General features: G+C 50.5%; 1 non-coding gene across 1 annotated transcript; it reads left to right on the forward strand.

Annotated features, from left to right (window-relative positions):
• The first annotated feature begins 15,412 nt into the window (after nucleotides 1–15,412).
• LOC128138537 (small nucleolar RNA SNORD45) lies at nucleotides 15,413–15,497 on the forward strand. The gene has a single exon (XR_008234072.1). It is a non-coding gene; the product is annotated as a small nucleolar RNA SNORD45 (small nucleolar RNA).
• Nucleotides 15,498–15,955: the final 458 nt, after the last annotated feature.

The raw sequence follows: 15,955 nt of genomic DNA on the forward strand, positions 1-15,955 counted from the left end.
TCTTTTTTGAAACCCTTAACCCTTGTTCACCCCAAAAATTCAGGAGGGCAACGGTAGTTGTCCTTACTTCCTCTTGGGTTTCTCCAGAAATTAACAAATCATCCACATATTGGATAATTGATGTTCCTTCCTTATTAGGAAAAAATTGCAATAATTTCTCTAAGGCTTGCCCAAACAGGTTGGGGGACTCCATAAACCCCTGTGGTAGTTTTGTCCACCTCAGTTGCTGTTTACGGCGGGTCTCAGGGTCTTCCCATTCGAAGGCAAATATATCTCTGCTTTCCTCGGCTAACGGGCAAGCCCAAAAGGCGTCCTTTAAATCAATTACACTATACCATTGGTGAGTTGGTGGGATATGGCTAAGGAGGGTGTAGGGATTGGATACCACGGGGAATCGGGTCAGGGTCCTTTTATTGACTTCTCTTAGGTCCTGGACCAGTCGGTAACTTCCGTCCCCTTTCCTTACCGGTAAGATAGGAGTATTATGAGGAGACATGCATGGTTCTAAAGTCCCACTCCGAATTAGTCCATCTATGACTGGTTTTAATCCTTCTCTCCCTTCCTTGGAAATAGGGTACTGACGAACCCTAATGGGGTATTCTGGGTGTTCTGTGTTAACTGTTATGGGGTCAATATTTAATCCCCCTCTGTTGTCTTTGGTGGCCCAGACTTCGGGTTTAATTTGTGCCTCATCTTCCGGGGTTAACTGCAGTATTCTTACTTTCATTCGTCCTTCCTCTGGCACCACCCCTATCCCCAGTTGAAGTTGTAAGTCTCGTCCTAGCAAATTACATCCAGCCCCCGGAACTATTAATAAATCCCCTACCCCTATACGGGTCTTACTTTCCACCATTACATTTCTAATTACTGGTGCCTTAAATCCCTCCCCTTTGCCCCCAATACTTTTATAGTTTCGCTACTTTCTTTGCACCCTTTTGGGATTCGGGTAACACAGGTGCGCTCTGCCCCTGTGTCCACTAAAAATTCTAACGTTTCCTCCTGGGGTCCTACCTTTAATTTTATCAAGGGCTCAAACCGATGTTCATTCCCCAGGAAGAAGAGCCCCTGACACCCCTAGTCCTGTTGTTCCTCCGCAAAGGTCCTCAGATCTCTTGCCCTTTTAGGACATTCTCGTTTAAAATGTCCTGATTTTCCGCAATAAAAGCACTCAAGCTCCCTATTTGGCCCCTTCTGTCCGCTTGCTCGTCGGGGTTGTGAGCCGGGTGGCCCAACTCGGCCTGGTCTCAGGGCACTTGGTCCCTGGTTCTTGTTTTTCTTAGCACCCTCAGGACGTCCCACAGAATTAGACTCTCGCATAGCCGCTACCATAATCTTAGCCTTTGCCTTTGCCTTTTCAGCATCCCTCCGTACATACACCTTTTGTGCCTCTCGCAGCAACTCCTGCAGCCCTCGATCCTGCCAATCCTCTAACTTTTCTAGCTTCTTTCTGATATCTGGCCACGCATGTGTCACAAAATTTACCCTTAGCAGGGTTTGTCCTGCAGGGCTCATCAGATCTATGCCTGAGTACTGCTGCATATTCCTCCGGAGCCTTTCCAGCCAATCAGTGGGCGTTTCATCTTTTCCCTGCTGATTATCAAAAGCTTTATTTACATTCTGTCCCCTAGGTGCCGCTTCTTTAATACCCTTAATTATTAGGTTTCGATAATCATTCAGGTGCTGTCTTCCAACCCCCTCGTTATGGTTCCAATTAGGGGTGGCTATCGGCATCTTTTGTTCCCCTGAGGGTCCCTGCTGGTTCTCCCTTTCCCATATTTTTATTCCTGCTACTCAGATCATCTGTCTTTCTTCTAAAGAAAATAAAATTCCCATAATAGACTGCATTTCTTCCCAGGTGTATATATTTGGACCTAAAAATTGGTCAAATTGTTCTGCCAAACCCAGGGGGTCGTCTAAGAGACCTTTCATCTCTTTCTTAAAATTTCGCACTTCCATGGAGGTTAGTGGGGCATTGACAAATCCAATACCCCCTTGCGCCCCCCCCAAAGGAACTTCTCGTAATGGAAATAGGGTCACATCCTTTTTAGGGGGTCCCTCTTCCGAATCACTAACCTCACCTATTACCATTATGTTGGCAGTTCGTCTCCTGGCTTGCGTAGGTGTAGTGTGGGGGACCCTTCTTCCCCTCCCACCCCAGGATCTTCCCTCATCACTTGCCCCCATATTCTCTGGGGAGGCATCATCTGCCTCTTCCCCCTCCTGTGAAGATGCCCCTGGGACTGGGTTATATGGAGGAGGTAAATGGTCTAATGGGTCCCATCGTTTAGAGTGGTCTACCTCCTGTTGTTCTTTAAGTTTTAGTATATTAACCCCGGTTGGCCACATTTCCCCTTTCCAGCATGAGGCATATTCACTTTCTTCTGGATCGAGGGGCTCCTTACTATTTACATAAACGTTTAAAGCCTGGCATATCCACCCCTCAAAGGACCCGTATAGGGGCCAAAACAAATTATCGGGTCTAATCTTCTCTTTAGTCCGCTTGATCATACAGTAATGTATCATTTTTATTTTGTCTTTCCCCTTAGTACAGGGACTATTATCCCAGTTAGATAATTTAATCCCCAGAGGACTGCCTGGGGGTATATCCATAGGTACCTTTTTGCTCCCTTCCTTCCCGGGACCTGTCTGTTTGCTCGACCCCTGTCCCATGTTCCCGAGGTCCACTCTCTCCAGTCCACTCGCTTCGCCCCTTCACCGGCCAAGTCCCTTGCGGGAGATTGGAAACGCGGTTATAAGGGCTCCGCTCTCACTTCGTAGGTCCGGACACTATCCGGCCCACGTCTCAGTCACACACTCACCAACCTCAATCCCGTCCGACCGAATAATACTGACAGTCCTTTTCTTACTCGGGTCTTCGTGCACAAGAATTACGGGCAACCGCGGTGATAGGGAGCTCCGTCCTTGCCTTTACCCTATAATATGGCTGAAAAATTTCACCTGTATTCTGAGGGGCTTCCGAAGGTCCTTTCCCGAGCCACTGAAATCAATGGGGCGCCCCTCGTTTGTGGTCCTCCGGAGCCCCTGCAGACAAGGTGATCACGTCGGGGTCACCAATTTGTGAGAAATGCACTCACACTGAATTTCCTGAATTTTACAAGTTTATTATAGAACAAAGGCAAACAGCACTGGGCGCATGGTGAAAACCAGAGGCGCACCGGTTATACCCAAACTTGCCTTTTTATACACTGTGTTTGTGGCATCTCAGAGGGGTTATTTTAATATTTCAGGTATCTATTAACATAACTCCACCCCAGACCACCCCCCCTTGCGCGCGTCTCTTGTGGTTCAGAGGGGCCTTCGGGGATCTGCAAGGGATGAAGTCAGTAGTCTTCCTCTGGCTGCACTTTTCACCCTGTCGTTTTCCTCTAGTCACACTTTTTAATATTTTCACATTAAACTCCTGGTTTTCCTTTGTTCTTCTCGTATCTTTCATGTCAAATAATCTTTGACCCCCAAAATGCTGTTCTCATGCTAACAAATCACTCCTTATCTTCTTACTTGTGTTCTCAATTTTACTTGTCCTTGAGTCCATATGTCTGTTTTTCTATGTTTTCACAAATCTATCTACACATCCTTTAAGTACTTGAGTTACAGGATGTCTTTTACCTCATCAAAAGAAACTACATATTCTGCTTGTGCCCATTTATTACCTACAAACTATAAAATACAATTGATGCCTGGAATATATTAACTACATATTTCCCGTGTTAAGGCCTAATTTAGTGGCAGTGAGGCAAACATCCTTTTGGGATGTAACTTATGCAGTAGTTAGGCAAATTTCTGTGTTCTCGTTTTGCGAAAGCCAATATACATTTCACAGCACTTTAGAAACTCTCTCGGGCTCGATTTTGGAGTTTTATAAGGCAGGCGCTCCTTATTGCGGCGGGGGGTCGTGCCTGTCGTGCCTTTCGTGCCTGTCGATATAGAGAACGAACCGCTTATTGCTTCGTGATTATCTCTCTGTAACTTTACGTACCAAGGACTGGTGTTTGTCAAGGGTTAAGCCCGCCAGAGGCTGGTACTTGGGAGCCGTGAGCGATCACAAAACTTAATTAAATTGATGAATTTACGATCTTGTTGGGAAGGCACAAGCGGAGGCCTTGCTTGAATGGATAGGGCCGGAAAAGATAAGAACTCCTGCCTTCATTCTCGTCCTCGTAGACAATTTAGCTTAAACTAGCCGTATGGTTTTACATCACCCATGAAAAATAATAAGAGCACTAAAAAGCATTTTTTTAGGGACTAACGTGCATTCTTTAGGATAAGATGTATCAAAACATGTAAAGGACTGTTGACGCGGCAGTCACGGACACTGCACACAATCAATATGATCAAGCAGCTGCCACTTTATTGCCAAGATAGCTCGGTTTATATGTTCATTCTAGTTACTGTTCACGCATAAGCAAATTAGAGATTGGTTAGCATGAGCTGTCCACGCGCCTAGTTACACCTAATGATTGGTTATATCAACACTGTACACGCGCATAAACATAAGGCATAATTGGTTGCGTTAACTAAAACATGCGAAACTTGTCTCAGTCTAATTGGTCAAGATAAGCTGCCGAACTGAGGTTCTTTGTGCCAAGTTCCCTTTATCGTGGAATGCGCACCTGTGTTCTTCTAATTGGCATCTTTCTTTTTTTTGTCTTCTTGTTTATTCTGTTCAAGGCCTTCTAAAGGCGTCTGGAATGCTCTTACTACCGTTAGCTAAATGTGTCCACAAGCAAAGCGTCCTTGAAGCCTGCTGCCTACAAAACATCCTTGGCTCACAAATGGATCAATTCTATCGAGTCTGGATTGTTCACTATGTGCCCATTACTTTCCAAGTATCCCACAAAGGACCACACTGCGCAGAGTCACCTGAGGAGGGTCAGGTAGCAGACAAGTGAGGAAGACTACGGAAGACCGCCAGAGACCTTCAGTGCGCCTGCGTAAAGGACATTTGCATATGCTAATACTTTCCTGGAAAACTAATGAATATGTATAACATTTCTTGGAAATCCGGTGAATATGTACGTAGAACATGTACTTAACCTGCACAATTAGACCCGACGGTGCGCACCATAGGTGGAACGATCCCCCCCTGTGCACCCAGCGCTGCCAATAAAGAATACCTACTTAATAGTTAATCAGGCTATTGAGTTAGTTGCTTTGAATCACTATCGTGCACACCAATTCTTTCAACGGTTGGGATTAGATACAAAAGGGATATACATATTCATGATTTTTCCTGGAAGTAATTAACATATTTGTCTGAATTCCGGGAACTCGTCGACATATGTAAATGCCCTCGGCGCAGGCGCGCTCGAGATCTTTGGTGGTCTTCAGGGGCCCTCTGGTGGTCTTCGATAGTCTTCCTCGCTTGTCCGCTAGTACACCCTCTTCTAGTGATTCTGCGCAGTGGGACGCTTTACATGTTTTGATACAGTTTATCCTGAAGAACGTTCGTCAGTAACTCTAATATCTATCTTGTCTTGATTTTCATTCGTTTAACACAAGCCACAGTGACGCTTTTAAGCTCAATTATCTAAAAGGGCCTAAGGTTCCCATCTTCCCAGGGAATTGCAAGGTCGACCAAAAGCAATTTCCTCTGGTATCTTACACATTTTGCAACATACAGGTTTTCTTATCCACCGCTAGTCAGCATAACAAGGACACCGTTCTTCTCGCAACGCAAGATGTAAAGCATCTTGCATCAGCGCGATACACAAAGTTTTGGTAAAAGTGTTATCGTTGTTTCCAGTAACAGTCCGTCTTGTCCACGGTTCACAAGCTGCAGGTCCAAGCCGGAGCGGGAGACTTGCGCCGGCGTTTCTCCACGACCTTCCCCTTCCCCAGGTGATTGTGGTTGGGGTGGTGGGCGAGCCCAGCGGTATATCAACCACAAGATGCCTTTTTCTGCTTGTTGTTTTTCGTGGGATCGGTCAGATCCCGCCGTACCACGAGGTCTCTTGGTGGTGCGTTTCCCTCCCGGCTCTTGCAGCTGCTGCGCGGCCTTTCTGCGGAGGATTTGAGTTAAATTGGCAGAAGTGAGAAGAGCAAAAGGGGTGGCAGCCGTAGCTTTCGAGCGATGTGGCGCTTCCGAGGAGGATGCTGCTGTGGAAGAGGTCGGCGTTGGCCCGTGGGACTGGTAGTGCTCGGTTTGTGCAGGTGATGGAGAGGAACCTGGTGATAGCAGCGACATCTTAAATAGCTGGGGCATTTAAGAAGCATTTTAGAATTATATATGAAGGCATATATTCTCAGGTATTATTTCCACCAATTGCCGCAAAACCTACAGAGAAGGAAACGCCCCATAAATTACACATGCAAGGCCAACAAATGTTTTTAATTCTGTCTTTGGCTTTTCTGCCTCTTGGCTCTAACTGAGTGTTGTTTTTGCAGGGTGATCCCGAAAACAGATAGAAGCTCTTCCTCGAGGGACCTGTGGGCAGGTGGGCCAGCTGGCAGAGTTGTCCGAATTTCTGGAAGTTCTTTCCGAGCTTTTCCTGGCCAGAGGCAGCACTGGGAGGAGGGAGAGGGTGGGCTGCTGGTGTCCTTCGTGCAGCTTGGTCCCTGCTTTGGTACTTGATGGATTCTTCTTCCTCCTCTTCCTCCTCCCCAGCATTGCAGAAGTTAGACGTTGTGTTTCTCCCTCATCAGGGAAGCCCTCCTCCTCCCTGCTGAGGGGTCGTAGTTTGTGGCGTCCACGAACCGGCTCCAGAGATCGTAACCCTGCCGCGGGGATCTGCTTGGCTCGCTCTGCCTCGGCAGGATTTGATCCTGAGCAGCCCTGGGTGCCGGAGCCTGCTTGGAGCGGGCACTGGAGGGTCCTGGGGCCGCATCATCCCTTGGGACTTGCTCACGACGTGGAGGACTTCTTCTCGCACCTCTTCCTCCTCTTGCGGAGCGATGGTTGTCCGTGTACTCCACGAACCGGCTGCGGAGATTATAACCCCGCCGCGGGGATCGGCTCCGCTCTTTTTCCCGCAGCTGAGTTTGCTCCCAGGCAGCCTGGGATGCGGGAACCGCCTTGGAGCTGGAGTTGGAGGTCAACGGAGGTGAATCATCCCTGGGGGTTTGTTCGTGACTCGGAGAACTAGTTCTCCTCCTCACTGAGCCACGGTCGTCTGTGTATTCCACGAACCGTCTGCAGAGTTTACAGCCACACTGTGGGGATCGGCTCCGCTCTCTCTCCTGAAGCAATCTTTGCTCTCAGGCAGCCTGGGATGCGGGAACCGGCTTGGAGCTGGAGTTGGAGGTCCACAGAGGCGAGTCATCCCTGGGGGCTTGTTCGTGACTCGGAGAACTAGTTCTCCTCCTCCTCGCTGAGCCACGGTCATCCGTGTACTCCGCGAACCATCTGCAGAGTTTACAGCCACACCGCAGGGATTGGCTCCGCTCTCTCTCCCGCAGCAATCTTTGCTCCCAAGCAGCCTGGGATGCGGGAGCCCGCCGGGAGCTGGAGTTGGAGGTCCACGGAGCTGACTCAGTCCTGGGGGCTTGTTCGTGACTCGGAGGACTAGTTCTCCTCCTCCTCGCTGAGCCACGGTCGTCCGTGTTCTCCATGAACCGGCTGCAGACATTATAACCCCGCAGCGGGGATCGGCTCCGCTCTCTCTCCCGCAGCAATCTTTGCTCCCAAGCAGCCCGGGATGCGGGAGCCCACCGGGAGCTGGAGTTGGAGGTCCATGGAGCTGAGTCAGTCCTGGGGGCTTGTTCGTGACTCGGACTAGTCCTCCTCCTTGCTGAGTAGTTGTAGTCCTTGGTGGCCACGAGGCAGCTGCAGAAATCCTTGTCCCGTTGCGGCAAGTTGCTCCAGGCCCTCTCCCTGGCCCCATTCCTCTGGCAGCAGGAACAGGAGGTGAATCCGTCCTCCTGCTCGTCGTCCCGTTGCGCAGCGTGCGGCCCACGGTCAAACAGTTGACAGCGGAACGGGAAGCCGGGTTGGGTTCTGGACGCGCACGAGGCCGTGCTGCGCCTGCCTGCCCAGGCTGCAGATGCCTCCCGCGCATCTGCCTGGTTTAACTGGCTGGTCCTGGTTCTTGTAGAGGAGCTGCAGTCCTCTGGAGCATCCTCCATGCCCACTGCCATGTCCTGCACAGAGAGCTGTGAAAAGGCCCTGACCTTTCCCCATGAAAGGACCAGAACAGTGGGGAACCCCCAGAAACTGTGGGACGGGACAGCTAAGGGCGTCCCAGAGCTTCTCCTGGAGGGCTGCAAAGGCAGAAGACCCAAAGGTGGACAAATGGGGTGGATCGAGGTGGGATGCTTTGAGAGGGAGAAGCGTTGCAGCTTTGAAGAAAGCTGCAGCGTGGGAGGGAAAAGAGAACGATGCCAAGATCCCGGAAAGAAATCCACTGATCCATCTCCCCAGAGTTACCTTAGTCCTAGGAAGAAGGTGGTCCCACAGGATCTACCTTCTTGCTGCCGGCCGCCCACTGTCTCGGGAAGGCATGGGCATGTGATGGTATCTGTGGGGAAGAAGGCCTTCCTCCCCTTAAATCAGAGCTCCTGGAGAAAAAAAAAAAGAGTGATTTCTGTTTAGGGCTGTTCTTGCAGCTTTCCCTGGGGTCCAGCCATTTTCTTGGAGCGGTTTCTATGACAGAGAGAAGACGTATCCAAACCTACAAATTTGAAATTTGGTTGGGGTCTTGCTTCCCTTGTTGGAGCAAGACCTCATCTTTATCCTCCCTACGGCCTCCATTTCATAGAATCCTAAAATGGTTGGGGTCGGCAGGGACCTTAAGGATCATCTTGTTCCATCTCCCCTGCCATGGGGTGAGGTTGTTCAAAGCCCCATCCAACCTGGCCTTGGACACTTTCGGGGAAGGGGCATCCACAACTGCTCTGGGCAACCTCTTCCAGTGTCTCACCACCCTCACCGTAAAGAATTTCTTCCTAACAGCTGACCTAAACCTGCCCTCTTTCGGTTTAAAACCGTTCCCCCTAGTCCTACCACTACAATCCCTCATAAAAAGTCCCTTCCCATCTTTCCCTTTAAGTACTCTTCTGTTATTACCTGACATAGAACAGCAAATAGGCTTTCTGCTGGAGAACCGTGTTGCTGTCACAAAGATCCACAGATGAATCGTCCATCTCGTACCACAGCCCGTTGCTGGCCTGTAAAAAAAAAGGCAATGATATCTGGAGATGAACCGCACGGTTTCTCCACAAAAACGCAGGCAGCAAACTACAGAACCAAGAGCACGCCAAAACAAACCCAACCCAGCCTCTAAGGAGACCTTCTCCCCCAAATCCTTGGCTGCCGGTATCACTGCCGTGAAAGTCTGTCTTCCTCAGCACGCCTTTTTCTCGTGCGTGGAAGGAAGTTGCTCTTTACCTTTGTGTAGCAGAAATAGTGCCCTGAATGACACCTGTTACCGCTATGCACCAGGACAGCGTATAAAGAGTAGAAGAGTGGTTCTCCATCTGTCTGAGACATGTACGGGCGAAGATCCAAGCAGTTGGAGTACTTCACAACCTACGGAGAGACCGAGAGTGCTCGGAAATGATCCTGAAATACTACACGAAATAGCCCTCCAAGACCAGAGGTGTATAAATACATCTTTGGGGCTCATGAACACTTGGTTTTTCCCCAAAGCAGCAGGTAATGGTTTGGGTGGCAGGACACTGTTCTCGGCCAAAGCAGCTCTCCCGGAGCAGAGTACGTGCTTGTCTTCCCGCGGCAACTCTCCTCTCCCTGGAAGGGAACGCGAAAAACTCAACGTGAACGGCTTGTGAAAGAGCGTACTGCTTTGGGAAATATCCCGCTCCAGGAAGGGAACGTTGCGCTCCAGTTGCATACGCACTTTGTTGATCTTCCCGCCGCTGAAATCTTCAAACCGTTTCAGACACACGGTGAGAACCTTGGGTGTGCGATGGATTGTAAACCTCTTGGAGGCGGCAACCGTCTTGTTACACCTTGAAACCAAGCACAGAGCCAAGTGCTGAAATGCAACCTTCGTATACGCCCTATCTTGCCCCAAGAAGGCCAGACATCCTTTCATGTCTCACACCCCCCTACGCTGTTTTAAGGCTGTTCAGATGCACAGAGCCATATTAAAATATCGGTGCCTCATTATCGTGCATCTAACCTATGTGAATTATTATGTTAATATATTATGTTATGTGAAAAGATGGCTTATGCTAGAGTATGTGCAGCACCTTCACGCAGGATCTAGTATTAATATGGTGTTAATAATCATCTTACTGGCTGCATTTAAAGCAGTTTTCACCATCTAGCTGCTCGGGTTTCACGAAGTCCGTCAGCGCTGCAGTGACAGTTGAGGCTGCCTGGAGGAGTGAGAAAGGAGAGAACTGATCTCCGGGAAACGCCCTCGCCCAAACACTTATCAGGAGTTGACAAGAAGACCCAGGTGAACCCTCAAGCAGCGCCCACAAGGAGGCAGAAAGAGGGCACGATGCTGAACATTTCCCTCAATTCCCTCAATTCGCGGGGCTATCAAGAGCTACGTCTCTGTGCCACTGCTCAGTTCAGCTACCGATGGCGCGCGGGGTCATCAATAATGAAAATAATACCACCCGTCAGACGGGTGTTGAGGGAGGGCAAAAAGAAGAAGGACGCAGAGGGATCCTTCCACTCCACTTGCCACCCACCACCAGGCTCTCTTGTGTTCACGGTATGCGTTTTTAAAGCAACTGTGTTGATTCTGGAAAGCTACAGGGGCCTTGCGACATCTTGAAGCACAATTAAACTCTCTTACTTTGATATCCAAAGGAATATCCAGAAAGGCCTCGTAGGAATCAGAAACCACTTTGCAGCTCGAGCACGTGACTGGAAGGAAATTCAAAATGCTCAGCGATGGGGAAGTCGACTGACTGTGCCGCTTTACGTCCTTCATACCTACTACGCCAGTCACACCATCAGCTGTTCATCACAGGCCGACAGAAGGACACAGACAATTCCAGGGAGAGCAATGGCTGTGGAAAAGTACCTCTGGATCTCAGAAAGCCCCCAAATATTTGGTGGACGATGGTAGTCGATTCGGAAGGGATGTCCAAGCTGGAAATAAATGGTAAGGCAGAGAGTTATCTCCTCCCGGAGTTTTGCTTTGTGTGAAAGCCCTGGGCGTAGTTTTTCCTTGATGGCACTGCACCAAGGAGTCCAAAGGGCTCGGGAACATTGCAAAGGGAATTTGCTTGTGCTTACTTGCTGATTCCACCCAGACAAGCTCTCTGCATGGCATCAATAGCATAACGTAAGAATTCATGGGCATCTTCCTGCCTGCCAAGCTGGAAATGTTTTCCTATTACTAAAAAAGAAGAAGTTAGTAGCTTTCTCCTACAAGAACAGAAGAAAACTTGTCAAAGCACCCGAAATGACTCACGTGTGAGAATGCTGACGACAGCCGAAGGATAGATGGCACCGCCTGAGAAGCGCAGGACGCTGTTAACGTGCTTTTCCATTCTGCACATCATGCAGAAGCCTGGCTGGCGGCCTGAAGAGGAAGGGAGGGAAGCAAGAGCCTTAGGTGAGCAAAACATCCACAGCAATGGGAAAGCCAGTGGGGATTTTGAAGTTCTAAGAACGGTCTCCGCTCCTGCCAAGGTGACAGCATCCCAACGAGCCCAGGACATTTTAACGTAGAGAAAACTTTCTTCAGAGGGATGTTAAACTGACAGAATATTTCTGTGCAATAAGCAAAGAGGGTTTAACCTGCAGGAATAGGGACCGAGACCTGGGGCTAGAAAGGGGTGCCCTTCTGAAGACGAACACAGCTAGATACGACAAGTGCCTTCTAGGCTTGAGTGTTCAAAGACGACCAACTCGGGGAATTGGCAAAGAAGGGCTGCTTTTCTCTTAAATTCCAGATTCTTGGAATCCTTGGGAAGTGCCCGACAGATTTACAAGGAGCTGTTCCTAAAAGTACTCCCACGACTGGCTGTGCTCACGAGAGAGCAGGTAGTTGGCCAGAGGTGGGGTGTATGTCAGGCACTGCAGGACGGAGTTGAGGAAACACATGTTGCCCGAGTTGTGGAGTCCCGCTCCAGCTCTGCATCGTTGCTGCCAGTCCATGTAAATCTTCTCCGGGGGAAAGAGGATCCTTTGTGGCGGAGCCATTCCCTCAGCAACGACTGCAGGGCGACGACATTTGAAAAGAGATGAGACAATATTGTTGCACGGAAGCACATGTAAAAAAGTTGAGTTCTCTATGGGAGGACCCAGTACAACCAGCTGTGTCGTGCTTTGTCTACGCGCTTTTTGAACACCTCCAGGGATGGTGACTCCACCACTTCCCTGGGCAGCCTGGTCCAATGCCTGACAACCCTTTCAGTAAAGAAATTTTTTCTAATATCCAAACTAAACCTCCCCTGGCGCAACTGGAGGCCGTTTCCTCTCCTCCTATCCCTAGTTACTTGAGAGTAGAGACCAGCACCCACCTCGCTACACCCTCCTTTCAGGTCGTTGTAGAGAGCGATGAGGTCTCCCCTCAGCCTCCTCTTCTCCAGACTAAACCACCCCGGTTCCCTCAGCCGCTCCTCGGAAGTTCTCTAGACCCTTCTCCTTGTTCTCCAGACCCCTCACCACCTCGGTTGCCCTTCTCTGGACACACTCCAGCACCTCAACATCTTTCCCGTAGTGAGGGGCCCAAAACTGAAGCCAGGACTCGAGGTGTCACCTCACCAGTGCCCAGTACAGGGGGACAACCACCTCCCCGCTCCTGCTGGCCACACTATTTCTGATACAGGCCAGGATGCCGTTGGCCTTCGTGGCCACCTGGGCACACTGCTGGCTCATATTCAGCCGGCTGTCAACCAGCACCCCCAGGTCTTCTTCTGCCGGGCAGCTTTCCGGCCACTCTTCCCCAAAGCTGTAGCATTCCAAGGGGTTGCCGTGACCAAAGTGCAGGACCCGGCACTTGGCCTTGTAGAACTTCATACGATTGGCCTCAGCCCATCGATCCAGCCTGTCCAGATCCCTCTGTAGAGCCTTCCCACCCTCCAGCAGATCAACCCATCCTCCCAACTTGGTGTCATCCACAAACTTGCTGAGGGAGCACTCGATCCCCTCGTCCAAATCATCGATAAAGCTATTGGAACCAGCCCCAATCCTGAGCCCTGGGGAACACCGCTTGCGACCCACCTTTTCTCCTGCCTCCAGGGTTTGTCAGCTTTCCATCAGCCACAGCTTTGCCAGATTCCCGCTCGAGGTGGCTGGTGGCAGTTTTGTTCCTGCCCCGCTTGGCTTACGTAGTTTTGGGCTGTCCCCACTCGGGACATCTGGTATAACCCCTTGTTCCCGCTCGAAACATTGCCCCATGCCAGCTACCGTGAAGAAAATTAACTCTACCCCAGCCCAAACCAGCACACCTCCCCTGTAAACGAGAGGGTTTAGATGCCAGGACAAATGACAATTTGCCAGCTCGGCAGAGCACGGGTGCCCTGAGATGTCTCAGGAGAGGCAGGCTGGGCTAAAGCTTCTCTCCTCCTCCTCCTCTCTGGGTTCTGTGGTCCAGCGGAGCAGCTGGGACTTTTCTGCAAGGACACCCTGGGTCCCGCTGTGCTGTCCTGCAGGCAGCAGCACAAGCCAGGCATGACGCTGTCTGCTCAGCACGCTCTGGGTGTTCTCCATGGGAAGGACAGCATGGGACTGGGCTTGTTGTTCCAGCTTTATTAAAAAAACCCTAAATTTATTAAAATACAGCTGTTTTCCAGAGGAGGATTTCACTTCTTCAGGGCTCACCAGGGGCCAGCAGCACAGCGACTGCAGGCTCCATCCCGACGTTGGCATCTCTCTTATCGGGACGAAGATCTCCTCCGCTGCCGGAGTCCTGACGGAGAGTTCAGGGTCTTTCGCCAAGGGCGGGAGGGCCGCAAGAGAAGGCAGCGGAGCAGCCGTGACCCCCCCACTGCCTGCAGAGACCCCCAGGAGTCCCCTGCAGACCACGGCACCCTGCCCAGTCCCCGTCCCCTGCCCCACCAGCCCCTCCTTGCCGTCGCAGATATCCCGCAGCTCCGGTTCCTCGGGTACCGTGCGGCAAGACCTTGCGGCCAAGGACTGTGGCCCACCGATGAACCTGATGGCCACCGCTGGCAAGGTGGCTCGAGTGTCCCGCAGGTACGGCAGGCTCTGCCGGAGGTTGTCTTCCACCCTCTTCTTGTTGGGCGCTAACTAGAAAGAGCACAAGGAACTGGTACGGACCCTCCCAAGTCGGCCGGACCAGTACCTCCTCCCAGTAACCCCTTCCCGCGGCGATCTCCGTCTCCCAGAAAGAGCTGGGAGAGGTTCAGACAGCCGCAGGCAGCGGGGGGCCCGGGGATGCTGAGACCCCTCTTTCATATTGCCAGGGCCCATATGAGTCACCATTTCCAAAGGGCCATTTTTAAAGCCTAAAAACAAGGATTTGGGCCCTAAAACGGGGCTTTGGACCCTACAAATGGGTCTTTGGATGCTCATTATATGCCTCGGGCATTAAGGAAATGAGGCTTTGAGCCCTAAGTGAGGGGTTTGTACCTTAAAAAGAGGGTTGGGAGCCTACAACTGAAGTCCTTCAACCCTAGAATCAAAGCTTTGGACCCTAAAAATGAGGCTTTGGGACCTAAGCATGAGGCTTTGAGCCCTAGAAGTGGGCTTTGGACCCTCCAAATGAGGGTTTGGACACTCCAGATGCAGCTTGGACCCTAAAAATGCCCGTCTGGATCCTAAAAAAGAGGCTTTGGACCCTGAAAATGAGACTATGCAAACTAACACTGAGCCTCTGCACCCTAAAAATGAAGGTTTTGGAAACTAAAATGAGGCTTTGGAAGGCAAAGCTAAGAGTTTGGAAAGTAAAAATGAGGCTTTGGACTGTATAAATTCGGATTTAGACTCTACAAATGAGGCTTTGGTCCTTCCAGATCAGACTTTGGGGCTTAAAAATGATGCTCTGGGCCCTTAAAATGAGTCTCTGAACCTTAAAAACGGACCTTGGAGCTAATAAATTAGTTTTTGTACTCCATATATGTGGGTCTGGACCTTAAAAATGACTGTTTGCACCCCCCAAAGTAGGCTTTGGTCTTTTAAATTGATGCTTTTTGCCCTAACATTGAGGCTCGCATTATAAAAATAAGGGTCTACACTTGCGAAACTCAGGGTTGAATTTTAAAAATGATGCTTTGTAAAGCACAAAATCGGACTTGCTCACCGTAGCTATCTCCACGGCAGGTTAAATTTCTCGCCGTCTATTGTGTTTTAGTTCCCTTCTCATGCAAACCATGGTGACAAACAGTACCCAAAAGGCTCTGGTGCTCCCAAACGGCGGCTTGATGATCTGCGTAACCCACCTCTAGCCGCATCTCAAGGAGCGTAGGAACGGCGTTACAAGTAAATAAGGCAGCGTCCTGCTTTAGGAAGAAAGCGTGTTGGATTTGAAACCCTCGGGTAGGACAGGAGGAGCATGTCTTCTTGGGTCAGCGATGAGCGTCGGCACGTATTATCTGATCCAGAGCCGATGTCTGTCGCCGCTTTAGCTCTGGAATTACTCTGAGACCCAGGAGGCTCCATTTTCCTTAGGCTGTCACCTAAGGGAGTCGAGATAAAGACAGTTTAACAAGCGCAGGGAATAAAAAAGGAAACCAACGGACGTGACAGCAACCACCGACCACCTCTCACCAGCAGGCAGACGCCCAGCCATCTCGGTGCGACGGCTGCCTTGGGAAGACTCCCCCAGTCCCGAATTTCTTGCTGAGCGTGACACTACGTGGAACGGACCGTGGTACCTCGTCGGTCAGCTCGGGGCAGCGGTCTCTGCTGTGTCCCCTCCCAGCCAGCTCGCTGGGGCAGCAGAGCGAGAAACGGAGAAGCCCTTGATTCTGCATAAGCACCACTCAGCAGTAGCTAAACATCGGTGCGCTGTCAACGCTCAAAACGGCACCGTGCAAGCTGTGATGACAAAAAAATGACCTGTATCCCAGCACAGAAACCCTTCTGTGCCCGCTCACGATTCCTATT

This window comes from Harpia harpyja, unplaced genomic scaffold (genome assembly GCF_026419915.1).
Source record: "Harpia harpyja isolate bHarHar1 unplaced genomic scaffold, bHarHar1 primary haplotype scaffold_54, whole genome shotgun sequence".
In the NCBI taxonomy this organism is placed as follows: domain Eukaryota; kingdom Metazoa; phylum Chordata; class Aves; order Accipitriformes; family Accipitridae; genus Harpia; species Harpia harpyja.